Source organism: Ambystoma mexicanum, chromosome 2q (genome assembly GCF_040938575.1).
Source record: "Ambystoma mexicanum isolate Mex_15411 chromosome 2q, UKY_AmexF1_1, whole genome shotgun sequence".
NCBI classification, from domain to species: domain Eukaryota; kingdom Metazoa; phylum Chordata; class Amphibia; order Caudata; family Ambystomatidae; genus Ambystoma; species Ambystoma mexicanum.
This window is the reverse complement of record NC_090924.1, coordinates 881,101,519-881,121,367: the sequence shown is the minus strand read 5'-3', so window position 1 is coordinate 881,121,367 and position 19,849 is coordinate 881,101,519. Positions and strand designations below refer to the sequence as shown.

At 46.5% G+C, this 19,849-nt stretch overlaps 1 protein-coding gene across 5 annotated transcripts in view; it reads left to right on the top strand.

Moving 5' to 3' along the window:
* APBB1IP (amyloid beta precursor protein binding family B member 1 interacting protein) overlaps positions 1-19,849 on the top strand; it is a 1,612,974-nt gene that overhangs the window by 250,477 nt on the left and 1,342,648 nt on the right. Inside the window, exon 2 of one of the 5 annotated variants that reach the window (XM_069648145.1) lies at positions 16,047-16,140. The exons of 3 other annotated variants lie outside the window; for them this stretch is intronic. The gene's annotated coding sequence lies outside the window, so the exon portion shown is untranslated. Of the gene's footprint in view, positions 1-16,046; positions 16,141-17,158; positions 17,281-19,849 lie in introns of those variants that run through there. One more of the 5 variants, XM_069648146.1, reaches the window with a different exon arrangement.

The window sequence follows — 19,849 nt, the reverse complement described above, 5'->3', positions numbered from 1 at the left end:
ACCATCACCGCCATCGTACACATGATACACAACGACATCGTCAGCATGATAGAAACTCCAACCGCCATCCCACCCCTACTGAAGGTAGTGTCTGTACTCCACTTCCTGGCCACAGGCACCTACCAGCACACAGTGGGGCACTTGCATGGCATTTCACAACCATTATTCTCACGAACACTCATCCAAGTGCTCGATGCCCTCCTCAAGCACACAGACGACCACATCTCATTACCACGGACTGCCCAGGACATTGCAAACACCAAAGTGGGTTTCCATGCACTAGCCGGCATACCCGGTTGCATTGGTGCCATCGACTGCACCCATGTGGAATTGGTGGTTCCACGTGCCATGGAGGTACCGTACCGCAACCGGAAACAGTTCCACTCAATCAACGTGCAAATGGTCTGTGACTCCAACAAGATCATCACACATTGTTGTGCCCGATTCCCCGGATCAACCCATGATTCTATGGTCCTGAGGAACTCCACAATACCACGCTACATGGAGCGACATGCAGGCCCAAGATCCTGGCTACTCGGTGAGTCCAATGTCATGGAAGTGGGCAGGTGAATGACGTACCGATGCATACTCCACCTGGCTGAAGGGGGGGGGAATGATGCATACTCCACCTGGCTGAAGGGGGTGGGGGAATGATGCATACTCCACCTGGCTGAAGGGGGGGGGAATGATGCATACTCCACCTGGCTGTGAGCAACACAGAGAACGGAGACAGAGGATGGGCACTCACAATGCACTCAACTCCTCTGCATACATTGGGTGATGGCATGCAAAACAGGCCATGGGAGCCATGAGCATATACTGGTTGCATTGTGTGAATCAATTAGTGCATGTAGAAGTGAGCCGAAGTAACAGCTGGATGCAGGCCATGGTGGCACATCATGTTCTTGATCAGACGACATGACTGACACATACATTCTCGCCTACATACAGGTGATGCAGGCTATCCCCTGAAGAGGTGGCTCCTTACACCAGTCCGGAACCCGCAGAACCAGCACGAGGAGGACTTCAACCGTGCACATACACGTACTCGTGTGGTCATAGAGCAAACATTCGGCCTATTGAAGGCACGGTTCCGAAGCCTCAGCAGGTCTGGTGGGGCACTCCTGTACCACCATGAGAAGGTGGCAAAGATCGTCATGGCATGTGTCATGCTACACAATATGTGCGTCAGACGGAATGTGCCCCTGCCCCCTGACGCAGGACTGCAACCACCTGACGATGAGGATGAGGAGGGTGCAGATGGGGCAGCACCCCATGGAGGAGGCGACGCACAGGAGGGGCGTGCAATGCGCCAAAGTATCATCGACCACTGCTTCTAGCACACACGGCTGGTGTGAATCACATGGAGACTGCACTTGGGGCACTGTGTGTCTCTGGGACATGCACACTGTGGACTGTACACCAATAAAGCACACATATGCAATGAAAATGTCCACACATTTCATTTTGGGAAAGAAAAATGTGTATTCAAACAATGAAACGTCGTGACACACCCCCTCCCCCTCCCCCCTGAACACCCCAACACACCCCTCCCCCCTCCCCCCTGAACACCCCAACACACCCCCTCCCCCCTCCACCCTGAACACCCCAACACACCCCCTCCCCCCTCCACCCTGGAATCCCTACCAAGGTGCGGTAGTGTCTGTGCAGCAGGGTGTGCAGTAGTCCTGCTCGACTGTCAAGCCACTAATGTGAATCCCCTCCCCTGGCCCCCGGGGCACCCCTGCCCGTGCTGCGTAGATTGCGCCCTGATCTGCGGATGGGGCTGCTCTGTGCCGAGCTGGCTGATGAGGACGGTCCGGCCTGCACATCTGGACGCATGTCCCTGATGGTCTGGACAAGTTCTGTGAGGACATTGCGCACAGCCGCGAGTTCCGTGCATATGTCCTTTGTGGAGGACTCTATGGCAGCTGTGACTCGGTCTTCCAAACTCTCCATGCCATCCCTTGGCACCCCACACTGTGCAACATGTTCGTTGAGGAGGGCGGATAGCTGCTGCTGGCGGGTAACCATATCCTCAAGTGTCTGCTGGTTCCGCTGGGCCATGCCCAGTGGCATTTGCATGTCCATTGGGCTGCTCACCTCAGGCTGGGGGGATGGGGTGGCTGGCCAATACTCGGCCTCCGACTGCCCCTGTGTGGCATCCGCCTGCAGGGGGCTTAGGGATATGCAGGGGGAATGTGGCTGGGCAGTGGGCATTTCCTCATCGATGAGCTCGATGCTGCCTGCCTCACTGTCGGAGGTTGCCGCTATGGCAGCGATTTCACCCAGGGTGCTGCTTGCAGCAGAGCCTGTCCCTTCAGTGGGCACGACTAGTGACATGTGCGGTGCTGCTGCTGGGTCTGTGTCTGCTGTTGTGGGGGCTGGCATTTGCCTGTCCTCATCCCCAGGCAGGGTTTGCGGCTGGTGGTGTGTTTCCTTTCGGATGGCTGAGGTGGATGCCTGTGGCCTGGCCCTCTTGGTGGATGTGGATGCAGTGTTGTCCTCTTCCTGGAGGTCTGTGTCAGATCCTGTGGTGGAGCAAAGGAGGGAAAGTGTTATTGATGGGTCCGCGGACATTGGCCGTGCATTGTGAGGGATGACATCTATACAGTGGGTACATGCAGCACATTTCAGGCAGGGGCATACAGGTTTTGTGCCTTTTGTGTGGAGGTAGCATGGTGGTATGTGTGTGCCAGCAGTTAGGGTGTGCATGCTGCATGTGTACAGGGTGGAGTCTGGATGTGTCTGTGGACATTCACCTGCCGATGTGTTGCATATGCGCTATGGGGCTACATGGTACTTCACATGATAGGACTTTGTTGAGTTTTGCATGGCTTGCTCTGGCCACCTACCTGCATCTCCTGAGGTCGGCGCTCCTCTCTCCATCCCTCCGACACCTTGGATGCTCTCCATCCCGATGGTGGATGCACATATTTCCTCCCATGCTTGCAGCTTAATGGGCGAATCGGATCCACCCCCAGTTGACGTGGCTAGGTTGCGGTTAGCTGAGAGGATGCTTCGGACACGGAGCCTCAAGTCGTCCCAGCGCTTTCTGCACTGCTGGGCAGTGCGGGGTACGGCCCCCACTGCACTCACACGCTGTGCCACTAGGGCCCATATGGCCTTTTTTTTTGCTATTGCCGGCCTTGTCATCTGCGCGGAGAATACAGCTGCAGCATTTTCTTGCAGGGTCTCTGCGAGCATGGTTAGTTCCTCCTTTGAGAAACGGTCTTGGCGCTGCCGGTCACATGCTTTTTTAACAACTTTGGGCATTTTTACTTGGCTAATTGGGTGGGTGATGGGTGTGGATAGGTGTCAGGGTTGGATCAGGTATGGTTGTGGAGGATGGCAATGGATTGTGTGGATCGTGCAGTTTCCCGTTCCGCCGCGATGACGCTATTTCCGGTTCCGCCTATTTACGGTGACCGCTAACTACGCTGACCGCTAATTACGGTGACCGCTAATTGCGGTCGCCGCTATGGTGTGTGTGGCGGTAGTGCTCCTTGCGCGGCGTGCGATGGCGGTAAGGGCCGTTTCTGGCCCATTTACGCCATGCCGTACTTTACATTAACGCCATGGCGTAATGCACGTGCCCGATGGGTCGGAATATGCCGCACTTTACGCCATCGACCCACGGCGTAAATGTTGATTACGCCATGGCGGTAATGTTCGGTACTTACCGCCATGGTCGTAATGAGGCCAAATGCCTAGTGTGGGATGCACAATTGAAACCCTTAATTATATATTTTTGGCTATAAGTTCTTTTATTTCTGAATGATGTATCCTTATATCAATTCTCTCTCTTTGAATCCCCCCCCCGGTCTCACTGAACCAGGAAGCAGGCTGTTTTGCAAAGTTAAAAGATTTATTTTATGGATTTGCACAATATATATCCCACTATTTAATATTTACACAATGATCACCAATGGGGTGATGTTACAATCAACAATCTCTTTAATCAAAAGGAGTATGGATAGGAAAAAGAATGCTGCATAGAATAAAACTTTGTGAGGGTTCAATCAAATGCAATGTCACTCTTCCCCCCTGCACACTACTAAATTCCCCCAATATGCAGTGTAAAGAGATGGAAGGAGAGAAAACAGGTTTCAGGAATACACACTCAACAAAACAGTCTCAATCCCAATTTCCCCCAGCAAACTCAGAGAGAAACAGGAATGATTGCAGCTTGTCAAATGCTTTTGAATGTGGCTTTGAATGAGTGGCTATAAACACTGAAAATGGATTTAATTTACTAAATTGGATTCAAAACCAGTGGGAGCCGCTTTGTATAGCATCAGATAAACACTAGCAATGATTATTGAGTCACTAGCAGATTGAACACCTAATTCTGAGGTCGGATGCAAAGAACAGCTGTTTTACACGTGATGAAATTGAGCCAAACGAAAACATGCGGCAAACGGGAAGCGCGATTGTGGAAAAACTAGAGGGAGTTTGGATTTGTTGAAAAGGTGAGGATGTTAGCTTCAATTTGACACTTAAATCTCGTTTCTAGCATACATGGTAAGGAAGGTATGGACGGTTTTTCTCAGAGAGAGTCAAAATTCGCAAATGAACGATGCGCTTTTGAACATTACAACAAGATTTCTTATACTAGGGTGTATATGAAGCCACAAGCTACATGACAGTACAGCCACCAACCCAGCGACGCCTCTGGATGGTTTCTACCTGCCGAGACGCTTGTCTTTCTTCAGCAAATATATTAGCGCAAAAGCACAAAAATGATTTTAACACTACTATTATCAAAGGACTATAGGGATGAGAGAAAGTTTCAGGTAAGACAAAAGATTTTCTACAATGCAGTTCTGGATATAAGAGAGTGGGTTTGGATAGGATTACTTATGGATAAGATATTTGCTATGGACAATTCTATGCTATAGATACTCACTACTACTGTTTGGAATGGACCCGTCAGGGCAGGGATCTGGTCAAAGGTTTCTGGACTGGAATTCTGCTAGCCCAACACACGGAAATCAGGGCGCTCTGTTTCTGCACTCAGCATGGCACTCTGGACACTGCACGGCACTCTGGACTGGATCTGACGTGTTGGTTCTGGTTCACAGTTATCTGGTTACAGCTCTGCTCTACTGGTTTGGATCTCTGGATTCTAGCAAGAATTCTTAGCAAGAAAGCAGAAACATCACAGCAAGGCTGTTCTTTGGTGCCCCTTGTAGGCCTGGGGTAAAATCTGGTTTCAGGATTTTAAAAAGCCAAGCTGAGAAGGATTCTGCTTTGGAAATGGGCCTTTCTGCTTTCAAAGTTCTGGAGTCTTGGATATGGATTTCTCTTGCAAAGTGCTCCGCCAGCAAACAGTTGATGGGTGAATGTGTGTTTATCTCTAGGACCTAAGCTGTCTCTATGTATGTATTTCCCAAAGGGGTGGGTAGGTTGAATTATACTAGGCACACCCTCTAGGAATTCTATTGGTTAGGGTCTGTCCTCTCTCCTGATTTGAGAAGAACACATGGTGTCATGATGATGCGGTATTTTACACTCCAGGGAGAACCTCCCCTTTGTTTATGCACAGTAAATCTATTTTTCATATAAAGCATATTTACAATATTACCAACTTGCTAGCAATAACAAATTTACATCACAGATTTAGTGGAGCAAGTATTCATCCGAGTCCCATCTTGGTGAGAGCTTCGGATCAGATTTTACAGTTTTTTGCGCTTTTGTCGGGTACCCAATGTCAGATTTGTCCACATTTTTATACATATATGCGCATGACATCTGGGCATAATCCTGTGAAGTTTCATATTTCTAGCATCATCACAATTGCTACAAAACCACAATTTCTGTAGTCATGCCCCTAAAGAATTTAGCACAGTTCTCTGTGAGTCTTTTTCAAACATATACTTTCTTGTGGTTTAAGGATACACATATCTGTCTGGCCCGCCCCCAAAGTTTTTCTGGGCCAAAAGCAATTCAGGCCTCTCTTCCTGCTGGCAAGAGTTTCTGTTGACACTTGAATTTGCATACCCTTTCAGTCCAGGAAGCCTTATGTCTCTCCCCAGAGCAACAGAGCAAAATCCCCTCCCCCTTCATTAACATCTGATTGAGAGTTCCTGGGGCAGAGAGCAGAAGGAAAGCACCTTTTGTTTGGGGCACGCTGTGGAATTTGCCTTTGAAGTTCTGTGGCAGGCATCAGAGGTTACTTTAACACACTTTGTTTAAAATTGTCTTTGCTAAAATAAACTTTACATTTTCAAAAAGTAGACACACAGATCTCTAATTCCAGTCTTTTTAAAACATAGAGATTGAATAGTGGCAACCTATATTGCTTTTGGTGGCAAGTCACTTCTTTTCCACAATTTGATTTTAATGCACAAGTATAACTTCTAATGCACTTCACTGACAGCTGTCATGCAGGCAGGCGGCGGTACTGCGCCCATATCTGACAGATTTTCCCAGGCAAGCACTTTTTTAATGTGGATATTCTTGTGATGAAATCTGCTTCTCCTGACATTGTGTGCTTATGGGGATTCCTTAAATAAGGTGATAGTTAACACCCAGCAAGGATGTGGGATCTTTTCTGATGTTTGGGAACCATTATTTTGCAATTTCAACAGCCAAGGAAAAGCGGATTTTAGAGCACTTCTGGGTTTCCTTCAAATTAAGCACTGCCTTTTCAGGTAGTTCCATTTCCCTCTGTGGGTAGCCCAAATGACAGGTTTTGCAGTGTGGTCTCCTGTTCCACCACTGACACAGGCAAAGTAGATTGGCATCCACTTTTTCCGGTTTCCCTGTGCACTTCTCAGAGGTTTTAGCGCGCATAGGGCTTTTTGCGGCCATTCTGTTGGTTCTGATGAAAACAGCACACAGTGATGTCGCAGGGCAGAGCCTAGTGGGTCAATACATCCCACAGAACTCAATGGGAATGGGGGGGTCGGATGCACCAGCACCATTCATGAATGGTTCCGGTGCATCCTGCAAGGTCTGCGGACCGGCAGGGTCGTAATGACCCCCACTGTTTATGTTTTCACCACTAGGTGGCTTTGTCATTCAGTGTGAGTGGGAATACCGACATGCACTTGCCCTGACCAGGCATGCCACGAGTGGTGTGAAAGTGTGATGTAGGCTTACTTTTAAGCACACAGGCATTTATACGCCTGTGGCTCTCTGTGGCAGTGGTGGCTGGGGCGGGCGGATATTGATCACCTACCTTGTATACCTGTGATAGAATAGGGACCAATGTTTGAACCTAGTGTGAACCTCAGCAACTAGGCAAATGCTTCATCAATTTGTTGGTCCCTAATGAACAAGGCACCTGGATTTGATTCCACTCACAATTGCAACTTTTAATGTCTTCATTAATTTGGACATTTTAATACCTGCAGCATTTATTGAGTGGGTATTTATGATTTTCCCCCTTCATGTGTTTCATACTCAATTACTATAGAGATTACTATTTTCTTTCTGTTTTTTGTATTCTAAGAGCTTGATGCCATCAAAGCAAAATCACCAAAATCAATTTTTTAAAAACATAATTTTCAAACGGAGCGTGCGGTGGTGGGAGTCACCCTCAGTTCCTTATCAGTGTAGGCTACTGCTCTCACTGCTGTACAAGTAGCTCCATGACAATGAAGTGTAGATGAGCTTCAGCCCATCACCATCTCTCACAATGCTTTCAGCTACAAACTGACTGTACTCAGCTACAAAGTGACTATCACTTTGCAGTGATCCATTTTATGATGCCGTATAGTGAACACCTTTCAAGTCCCCCCACACATTCACCACAGCTCTTGTGTATTATACTTAATAACAGCATGGTTCAGTAGTTGGCACACACCTTTTTTCTCTTGTAATCCTACCACACCACCCGTCAACACAGACAGATTTGCTTGTCTCTCCATTCGACTGAACTTCTGGCAAAGAAGCACATTCACACCTGATTTTACACTTCGTCCCTGCCATCAACTTTGGTATTGTCCCCGTCACAGGATTCTACTTACCAGGCACAATTTTGGGCCAGGCACCAAAGACTTTGGACCTCCCCTCTGGATCCAGAAGCCTTCATAATTTGGTGTCCCACAAAAGCGATCATTAAAATCACTGAGTAGGTGATTAGGGCAGACTCTGCTCTAAGATAGCAACTGTTCTGTCAAAGGACAAGAGTAGCATGGCGGCACCTAATGGCAGATTTAGGCTCACTGCAGCAGAATAAGGTGCTAACTAGTGACGCCAGATGACAGCTTTCTGGGACTGGAAAGGCATTCCTTAAATCATCAAAAATATTCCTAAGAATTGAGGTGGGACTTTCTTGCCACTACACCAATTATCGATCCACAAATACAGCCTCTTCATATGTTTTTGGCAACAGCTCCCATCTGCCCCAACCAACTTGGACAATGATGACGGGGTCATGGGAGTTGTAGTTCAAAACACCTGGAGAGATGCAGATTGCAGACCTCAACTTTTATCACTATGTGAATGTCTGTGCTTATTTTACAGCAGTACACCATGGTCTCAATCCTAGGGGATCCATTTTGGGATTACTGAGCTGGGATCTTCAAAATACAAAGTATCTATGCAGCATTTCTCTGGGTATTCTATCTTACATAGCGTGAACATAGCAGCATTAATGTCTGTGTTGTTTTGAATTATATAAAAATTAAATGACTATGGGAAAAAAGGGCGGTAACAACGGACATCAGCACTTTTACCAGACTGGCAAACTACGAGTGAGGCAGACCACCATCACCGGAAACACCAGTGCCGGTAAACAGGCATCCGTAAATAAAGGTGCCAGTGAATCTGGTGCTGATGAGCACCGGCTGTGCCCCTAGGCGATGGTGGTAATGCTGCCACAGTGGCAATACCACCACATCACAAGGCTTGCCCGTCCAGTAATACTGCCAAATAAAGGGCAGTAACACAGCCAAATGCTAGCCGGCGAAACCTCCACCTGAAAGCAGGCAGTGAACGGCACAAAATGCATGTAGGTGTGGGGAATGAGGCCACAGGTACACCCAGTGTTTCCAGGTGCTCCCAATGAAGTATGGAGGAGTTGAAGAAGGCCACGCCTTCAACTCACACACTTCCAAACACTACAATGCCCTCACTGGCTGCTGTCAGCATTGACGTGCAACTGCTCCACGCCAACACAGTGCCGCAGAGGCAGGAGGACCAATAGAAGGCACAAGAGGCATTGGACAGGAGGATGAGGAGGAAGAATGATTGGAGGAGGCGGTGCTATGAAAAACAAGTACCCATACCCCGTGTACTGACCACACCATGGACCCTCAGTAACATGCAAACCCTAACCCTGTACCGCCTCAAAAGGGAGAGTATAGCATATGTCCTCAGCATTATCCAGGGAGACATTGATAGCAGGATTGGCATCTGCACAGCCATACCATTGCTGGTGATGGTAGTGTCGGTCCTGCATTTCCTAGCAATGGGCACATTCAAGCATACTGTAATTCAGCTGCACAGATTAGCACAGCCAACATTCTCTAAAGTGTTGGTGGAGGTGCTGGATGCACTCCGGCTGCATATGGGACAGCACTTTGCACACCAAACCACCCAGGCACAGGTGAGTGCCACTAAAGTAAGGTAATACACCATGGCAGGCATGCCCAATGTGGTTACTGCCCTGGAATGTACACATTTCGAGCTGGTTGCACCCCATGCCCATCAGGAAGTCTACAGGAACTTCTGGAAGCAGTACCATTAACAGAACGTCCAGGTCACCTGTGTTACAGACCTCCTGATCACCCACTGCTGTGACCGGTTCCCAGGTTCAACCCATGATGCCATGGTCCTGCGCTACAGCACACTGCTAGCGTACATGGAGGTGCATAGAGGGCAACATACCTGGGCATTGGGTGAGTAGAAGTCACAGTGCACTGAGACAACTGTATTGGGGGGAGTACTCACAATGCCAATGATTGTGCCAGAAAGTCCAACACATACCCCAGACACCAATCATCCCCAATAGAGAGGCTGCTGTCCACCGTCATGTGACATGACACACAGTGCTTCAGCGAATGGGAAAACTGTGCAACCCAACATGCCACAGACACACCACAATTCAACAATGCAAAACACACAGAAACTATAGCCTGCAATTGGGCCCAGGCATGGGTGCATAAGTAAGCAGAAACCATGTGTACGGGGGTGCAAATGCCCCTCGAGGAGGCGTACATCCAACATGTCACAACACACCCCTGCACCAATACCAAATGGCACAGTCAGCAGGAGTACCCATTACATCAGCACACAAGTGAATCAATGAACTGCATGGCGCACTGTGCGTCAGCTGGAATGTCACAGACACACATTGTGCGTGCATAAGGACACCTGCAAGCTACGGGCCGATGTCACAGCAATGTGAATGAGACACATGGGGCGTACACTGTGTCACTCTGTACAGAACACAGCCATACATGAGATTTGTGCCAGATGAAATGACACAGGGGACCCCTCAGCAGCAAATGACATGGCATGTGACCCAAATCAGTCATGTGTGTCCACAACCATGGCTGCTACGTATGTGAGGTATGAGCATCATTAAGAATGTCTGTCCCCCTCCTCTATCTCCTGCACATCTCTTTGCTGCACTTGCAGGTCCACTATTGCATATCTACTGTCATTTGGCATTGTTTTTTACTAATCTTGTCCCTTCCCTATATTGCCTTGTTGGGCCTGGTAACACTATTTTGTACTATTGGCGCTTCATGAAAGCACCACCAATTGAAATGAACATGAATGACAGAAATAGTACACTCCACATTCAATAGCCCATATGCAAATAAGTGTACAGTGCAACCACATCTGACCTGTCGTGTTACTCTGACCATTGTGCCACTGCTGGAATGATGCACCTATCCACTGTACCCAATTGTGTGCTGCCATGTCTATCCCCCTTGCAGGTGACTCTGGATATTTGCAGTTCCAATGGCTGATGACTCCCCTGAGGAATCCCCAGACACCACAGGAGGTAGCAAACAATTGTTCCCACATTCGGACCAGGGTTGCAATTGAGCGCACGTTTGGCCTGTGGAAGGCACGCTTCCGATGTCTACATCATACAGGGGGAGCTCTGATGTACAAGCCAGACAAGGTGGGCAAGATCATGCTAGCAAGCGCCATGTTGCACAACATATGCATCCAGCTTAACATACCCCTAGCTCCAGATGTGAACATACTCCCCCTGGTGATGAACGCATGGAACGTCGCCTTGGTGTGCTTTCCTGTGACCCCACAGTGGGCATATTTGAGATGGGGTAAATGTATTGCAGTGTTAACTCCATGGCCTGTGTTAGGGCCTCTGCCGAGGCAGATGTGGCGTCCATGTGCACATGGACCCTATGGGTCTGTGTGCACACGGAGGCAGCTGTTGCGTGACCCAGTGCCTGTGCCATGCGGCGGGTGCACCCATGCATTCAGTTGCATATTTCAAGCATCTCTGTCAGTTGTTCACCTGCCATTGTGTGGATGTCCACCTGATGGTGCTCTATCTGGTCCAGGCATGACTGTATTGCCCGCAGGTTGACTACAGGCAGTGGTGGCGGCCTATGTGGGCGTGGGGGTGTGGCTGGACTGAAGCCAGGTGTGTTGTCCCCCTCATATTGCTCATATGACTCCATGGCCTCAGCCTATTCCTCATTGGAGTTGGGCTCCTCTACAATGGCCAACTGTGGCATGTGGTGGCGGCATAGCGCAGGGGAGTGCTGGTGCATGCCGAGGCACTATCCTGTGGCACGTGTGCACTATCACCGCCTGTGCTGTAGTTGGAGGTCACGACAGTGTGTGCAGGTGGCACTGGTGGTAGCTGGACTGCCACTGCCAGAGGAGGTGGTGGCTGGGCTGCTAGTGCCAGTGGTGGTGCTGGCTGGGCAGCTGCAAGTGTCCAGCTAGTGGCTGGGCTGGGCCTGCAGCACTGCCATGCTTTCTGCTTTGGCCTGCAAGGGTCCTGCCTCGTCGCTGTCCATGGAGATGGTACCTGTTGGAGAAAAGAGATGGGTTGTCAGCACTTTGCCACATATGTTGTCAGTCATGCATTCTGCCCATCCCATGATGTGTGTGTCCCAGCATTGTTGGTATCATGTGTCTCACATGGGACGTATTGCTCGGATGGGTGGCCATGAAGGGGGGATTCATGCAGGGGGGTTTCATGCTGGGTGGGGGGATGTGCATGCATGTGTGATTCCTCAGGGGCCGCTGCCATTGACAGGTGTGCAGTGCGTGACATGCCATGGGTCAGGACACTTGCCATGACCGTTACTTTGTGCTCTGCTGGTGGATGCATGCAAAAGGGGGGTACATGCGCAAAGTACATGCACTTGTACTTACTGGCATCTCCTTGGGTACCTGCTCCTACCTCAGTGACTCCAATGCTCTTTATCCCCTCCATGTGGAGGATGCTGCTAAGGCGCTGCTCCCATAGCATGAGTCGTAGAGGTTCCACGGTGCCTCTGCCAGTGGCTGTGCAGTCCTTCCTGTGCTTGGATATGGCTGTGCAGACCTTGGCCTTGATGTCGTCCCACCTCTTCCAACAGTTCTTTCTTGTTCAGGGGACGGTCCCGAGAGCTGTCACATTGGCCACCACCTCACCCCATATGGCGCTCTTCCTCTAACAGCTTGTCTTGCTCTGCGTGACTCCAAACAACTCTTCTGAATACTGCAGCACAGTGTCCAATAGGGCTTTAGGTTCAGCATCAGCAAACTTGGGTTTGCGTTGGTGGGAGTTCTTGCCTGGGGTGCTCTGCTCCTGGTACATCTTTTTCAGGTTGTTCTGGGAACTGGATGGCTGTGGACAACAGTGTATTCAGTTGGATTGGGGTTTTTATGATGGCTCCTGCACTTCCGGTTTATGCAGCATTTCTGTTTCCGGCACCAGTATTAATGCCATTACGGTGTTAACGCCATTTTTATTGGCGGATCCATCATTTCTGCCATTTTTAGTATGGTATTTTCGGCTGTTTTTCCCTTTCATTCGCTAATACCAACAATCCGGTTTTGCCGCTTCTGGCATGGGTTTGTGAGCGTGCCCTGTGTCTACTCGTAGTACAGCAGGGATTCCACTGCATGTCCAGCTGAAAACGCTAATATCAGATTGCCGGTATTAGCAGTTTTTTTACAGTTTAATCAGAAGGATGCCCTATGCTTTTATATAAGTGGCTTAACGACTCCATGCCAGCTGCATGCTTATATCTGGGACCTGCCTTTCCTTAAACAGGTGATGCGGTCATATCACAAATCAACATTAGACCGAACAGAACAGATACTGCAAGAACACATAGCCATTTCCTTCACTCACCCCAATACTACAGAAAACGAAGGGCTACTACAAAGGCATTCCTTGCTTCAACCCACCGCCGCCCCCACTGCCGTAATTAGCATACACATATCTCTGCAGCACAAAGGCCAGAATGTTTGCAAAAGCCCAGGCAACATTCAAACGTATCCATGTTGCACTTGGTATTGGATTACTCCCGGACTATAGAAGCAAAGACCTTCCACAGGACCCATGTCATCGCACGTAAACTCCACTTTATTTATTTATTTTATTTATTTATTGTAATGTGATACAGTTTTAAAGAAATTAAAACTTTACACATTTAACACAGATTTACAGAAAGACACAAGAAATTAGAATACTTACTTAATAATTAATACATCAGTACATCAAATGTCAATCAATTCATTGGACTTGCTCGTATAAATACATATACTTAATGTGTGCATTAACAGAAGAAAACCTTAGTAACACACTTAATAAGCAAATTTCCCAGAAGGGGGTATACAAATTAACCAGATCTTAGGTCAGGTCATTAAGATCAGAGGGAAGAATGATACCTCTTACTGATCACAGCTACTCATGTGTCTTTCGGCAATTAACCAGATGTTAAACTCCACTTTGATCAATCACAACTTGGAAGACCACCTACACCTGGGATGCTAATGGCCCCCATACGCAAGCTTCTCAAGCTTCCCTGAAAGCTGTCCTCCAAACCTGCTAAGGCTACCTGGAAGAAGAAATAAGCTTAGTATTCAATAGAGTAAGTACTGTATTGTCCGGTAAACTCTCTCACTCTTTCTCTCTGTTAATGGGGTGTGGTCTTCGCCTGACATCGTCTGCTACTTCTATGTTTTAATATGATCAAATATTCTAACAGATAGTACTGTAATGTTATAATATGATTTTTCTTAACAGGGGGGCCTGTTCCTGTGCTGTTCAGTACGTTGGTTTGGTTTCTACCACCCCAGCTTCCCTTTCTCTTTCTTGCTCTTTCTCTCTCTCTCTCTCCCTCTCTTTCTATCCCTCTCACTCTCACTCTCTTTCAGTCTGTCTCTCTCTGTCTTTCTCTCTCTTACTCTGTTTCTCACTCCATCTCTTTTGTCACTTTCTGTAATGCAATGTTTTCCTGCCTGCAACCTGGGTTTGTTATGTCATGTTACTATATGTTCCAGTACAGTGTATACAGTACTGACACCACTGAAAATGGCAGTCACATGGTCTCCGCCCCTCTTTCCCTTCAGAGAGGTGCAGTCTTTGTCAGAATGTATTCTGTTATGTGGTGGTGTGCTCAAATATTCTAGCACATTGTGATAACTAGTAGTCATACAATCAGAATGTAGACTTGAGTCCACTGGGCACATAATTGGAACAGTGATTAACATTAATAGGAGTGGTTGTGATGGATTGATCATTCCGGGGCACACAACATATGTCCTCGGCTACATCTGTTGTCTAATGCACATCTTCCTATTTGCTTCACTCCTAGCCTGGTGTCATGAAGCAGCATTTTCTGCAATGGGCATTTTTTCCAATTCACCAATAGAGTATACATTATTCCTACACTGGTTCACCACACAGCCACGTGGTTCACATGTACAGCCGGGCATCAGCAAAATACCCTTCAATCTCTTGCAGCGTCCCACAATGATCTTCTCTGTGCTCCGTCTTTTTAGTCTATAGGTAGATTCACTGGAAGGCTTTCTGGGAGATTGTAAAATCAAGGTTCTCCAACATGGCAGTGCAAAAGCAAATGAAGTAGTCTTTTAGAAGAATATTCAGAATGATTTTGATTGACACTAGTATGCCGCCATCACCTCACCAATGAAAAATGGGTTTCAAAAATTCAAAAATGGCTAAATATTCAGCTGTATATCCATGCACCCACCCCTCTATACGTGGAGTTTGGCGCAACGTCACAACCACTCACAGCAGTATTCCTATCAGTTCAGATGATATAACGCCAGGTTTAGGTTGCTGACACACATCTGAGTTTTCATTAATTGCAAGCCTGTCTGCACCTGTCTGAGTAAGTGTGGGCCAGGTGCCAATACAGGTTTGCTCGTTGGAAGCCTGTCTGTGTTTATGGTCCACACAACACCCACTGCCTTATCACTGTGCTAACTGCATCAGCACTGTGGGGAAAATTACAATTAACACAACCTCCCCCACCCTGTTTTGCCCTGGAAGCGTCACTGGCTCCTGTCAAAGTGTGTCAAGGAATCTTCAGGAAATCCTGTTTCCAATCCAAAACATACTTCCAGTACTCTGTGCTCTTGAATCGCCTGGCAAGCATAGAGTGGGAGTAAATTAAATATTAATGAATTACAGCAGTTAAACATAATGTTACTAAACCCTGGCTGAACAAGGTGTGCAACCCTACACTCTCACACCTGTTTCCCATTGAGAACTTTTGCTTGTAAAACGTGTACTATCTCCTAGCAAAACCTGACATGCCATGTTGTCGTTCCCCCTCCCACTCACTGCCTGCAATACTCACGTGTCGTATTTCACAGTCTTCATTGGCAAACTTGCAATTGATGTGGCCTGTACAGTGGTACCAAGGGTCTTTAATGTTTGTGCAGAATCCCTTCAGTTAATGGCCTCTCAAGCCATCTTCAGAAATAGGGCATGTCAGACACAGAATCTGAGCCATGCTTTAGTTTTGATCTGCTGTTTAAACAACCCTTTGTTAATAGTAGCACCTCCAAGACAGTGCGAAATTCTAGAGCTCCCACCCACTTTCTTAATAACACACCTCCATGTGTTTTCGTTATAGGTATCTTGCACCTTGCACTATTAACAAATCACAGCCCCTGAAGAAAATCCCACCAACCTCATAGGGGATTGAAACATCCAGGGCAGTGCTAAAGGTATCTGAATTATATCTACGAGTTTTGAAATTACACACTACAGAACCTAACTTTTCATTAGAACGTTTGATTTATGCGTTTAAACATTCATGTATTTTATTTGCTGGAGCACGTGGTACTGTTTTTGTATGTCTATAACATTTATTAATTTGTTAACTGATGTATATTTATTTGTACTTATTAAAATATAGTTTTAATCTAAAAAATGGTTAGCATTTCAGTACACATGTGTTCTAAGGTAGATTTATTTTCCCTAAGGCACCCCAAAATTAAGGGTGTGCAACAATAGGAGCTCATCATTCACGTGGGTCATTTGACCACGGGGTTTAATGATGAATCAAGGAAGTGTCAGAAAAGGTCAGTGCAGAACCAAGGGAGAGGAGGAGTCGAGAAACCAAATAAAGGGTTTCCTCAGGAACGAGAATGACCTAGCATGGCGATGAGGCAAATTATGGGGGGGTGTTCAGGAACAGCTGCAGGTCCTGCAGATAGTGGCAGGGAGTGGCAAACCACACATATGCTGCTGAGCCTCCTACTTGACTCAGTGCTTGGTGGACCTTCTGGCTAGTGTCTTGCGTGGCAATGGTGAGCGCTCCCTCCTGCTGTTGGCTAAACCAAGAATGCAGGTGCACCAAGGCACCAAGAATCAGTTTGTAGTGACCCTCGGAAAAAAGGACAAGACACAGAGGAGAAACCAGTATGTGAAACAGAGGAACCATTGTCAGGAGTCAAATAAAAGTAGTAGAGGCCACCCACACCAGACAGTGAGTGACTGAGTCATTCCGATGGAATCCCAGAATTGGAGAAACTTTCCAGAGACTTTGGGAGAAGACATCCTAGGATTTTGTTACAGTTTACTCTTTTTGTTTACTATACTTGTGGGTTTTTTGTCCCATTAATCGTGCATATGCAAACATCCAAGGGAATCCTTTTTTTGACATTTTTTTTTTCTGTTGCAGTCAGATGCGACTTTTAAGACATAAAGGACATAAATCCAGACCCAACCCTTATCCAACCCGTCATGTCCCTGAGAAGCTCCTGGGCTTTGATAGAAGTGAATGGTGTCTTAAGGCCAATAGGAGGGGAGCGATGTGAACTGTTTCTTTACATTATTCTGTAAGGACCATTCTGAATGAACAGGTAAGTAAGAACCCTAATATGGTATATATGTATGTTGTTCCCGCTAGGCTATTTGACACTCTGTTTTGTGGGTGCCTGCATGCTTAGCACAGAGAAACCGTTATAGACATCTCCCTCGGTTCTAGAAGACATGGCTAACATAACTTCTCATAACATTACATAAGATAATTCAATATAACTTATGAAGAAAAAAGGGCTCAAGAGGTTGACTGAGGTCAAATAGTTCTTTGGGGAGTTTGATGGTCTCATTATTTTCAGTTCAGGCTATGCCGGATGGACTAAGCTCACAGCTTGTCAACTATTCAGATTAATGATTCAGGTATGAGGCCATTCTTTCCCTGAAACTATAACTATATTAGAGTGACTTTAAGGGCCACCTATATTAGAGAAATTGACATTTGCTGAAGGAAAAGCATGGAGAATTTGGTACCACTTTATAATATGGTACAAGAGCTATATAATAACAATTGCAAAATGAATATGCATCAAAGGTGTAACAACTGTTCCATAACAAGTGCCAAATAATTAATTCTTGTTTAGCATACACATCACTCATGACTCTGTCTTCATTCTATTCATGATGAGTGATCCACCAGTATTAAAGTGGGAACCCCAGTTGGTTGTGTTGTCAATGAACTGTTGAGTGCCTCTGATTGATATCCTTTCACTGTGTTGTTAAATCTTGCATTATTCCCAATTATAAAGTGTGCCAGTGAATCCAATTGTGTGGCATGTTCTGTTGTGTGTAATACACATTAACAGGTACAGTGAATGACTCCCGTACCAGCATTACAAAGAAAGAGGCAGGTTGTATCCCTCATTTATTAGCTGCCCCTTCTTGTAGAAACTCGCAGTTCTGGGAGGTGAGGTATGTGGTGCTATGCTGTATGCATCATTCCCTCTGTAGTTTCTTGCAAAAAGCCTCAGGTCCCAAGCCTCTCTTGCTGAAAAGACTGAAAAAGTGCTCTTAGTCATAAGCATCAGAGGTTGCGTCAAGAGAGCCTCTCTGACCACCAATGTGTTATGCATAGGTGGTGTGAAAGAGTTCCAACTGCTGTGCCCTTAGCCAGGTGACTTGTGCACCTGGCTCCTTCAAAGAACAGAACTTGACACAACCCCCATCCCCTTCTTGTCAGTGTCCTATAATTGTTCGGTATACCTTTAGGAATACTCACCAGAAGGCAGGACTCAACGCTGCATTCTAAGCACCAGCCGCAATGACACAGGGCAATTATGGAAATTAGGGAGTCCAGAACGCCTTATTATACAGACTGTGATGAGGAAGAGGGATGTACCGGTAATGATAGAGTTGAGGGACTCCTCTGAATCTCATGTTTACTCTTCAGCTGGTCTACTGCCTGGAGGGAAATAGTGAGTCCAATGTAGCCCAAACTGGAATTTAGCAAGCCACATTATATGTGGCGTGGGTGTCAAGACACTGACAACCTCAGGCTCTGTCAAATGTGTTGCACAAGCACAATCAAAGATGAATGCATGAAAGCTGTGTTAAAGACTGCATTCTATTCATTTATTAGGATCACATGTTCTTATAATATTAAGCCTGAACAAAAGGCTAATTTGGGTGAGCGTGTCATTATTTGTAAAATAAATTGTTTTGGCAATATTTCTCCCTCAATGATTCCTTGCAGCACATCGTACCCCAAAGTAGCCTTAAATCGTTTCTTCGAAGTGGTTTAGCAATCAGATCGTCTCGCTTGATTTTGAAAACGCCATTTCATAATTCCTCTTTTGTCGAACAGTTTCACTTGAAAAATAAGGTACTTTGGAATAAATGCAAGAGCTTCAGTATTTGAACATTTTCGTGAGTACTTTTTTCAAAGATGCAAATCGATTTCTAATTTACCAGAATCATTCAACAATTAGTTTGTCCCTCAAATATTGCTCATTTATAATCCAAGAAGGGGGAACACATTCTGTCAGGAAATGCGAAACGTCTTGTGATGGTTGAGGAGGAAGTGAAACAAAACGAGTGAAGCAAGTAGTACATTTCATACTTTCTCACATACCATTATTGTCATCCGAGAAAAGCATTGGCAAAATCGCTGCACTACCTGGATTCACAAAAGAGCCTAAACATGGCAAAAACATTGAGTGATATGCCACCAATCAGATCCCCTTCTTATTTACAAAATACATACGATGTTGTGTCTGGGTGTGCATGTGTTCACAGACATATTCATACATACATGCACACAATATTTTACAAATGAGTTGGGAGTGTATTCAAATGCGCACTGCCATGCGCGTGTGTTCGTGCAATCTTGACAAACTGAGAGCAATAGTATAAAAATACACATATATTTTTGGCACTGATATATTTAATCAGATTCTGTACAGCCGACACGTGTTTTCACCAAACTGGTCATTCTCAAGGCCCGATATCTTGACAGAAACGTATGAGAAACATAGAAAGATGCCGTGATGCAAGGTGGAGTTGCACGTAAGGATACTTGCGGAAAGCAATCGCAGTTCAAAAGTAGATCAGATTAGATGAAAACATCCAATTGTGTGATGTTATGAAATCACTCAAAGTCCAAGAGGAAATATA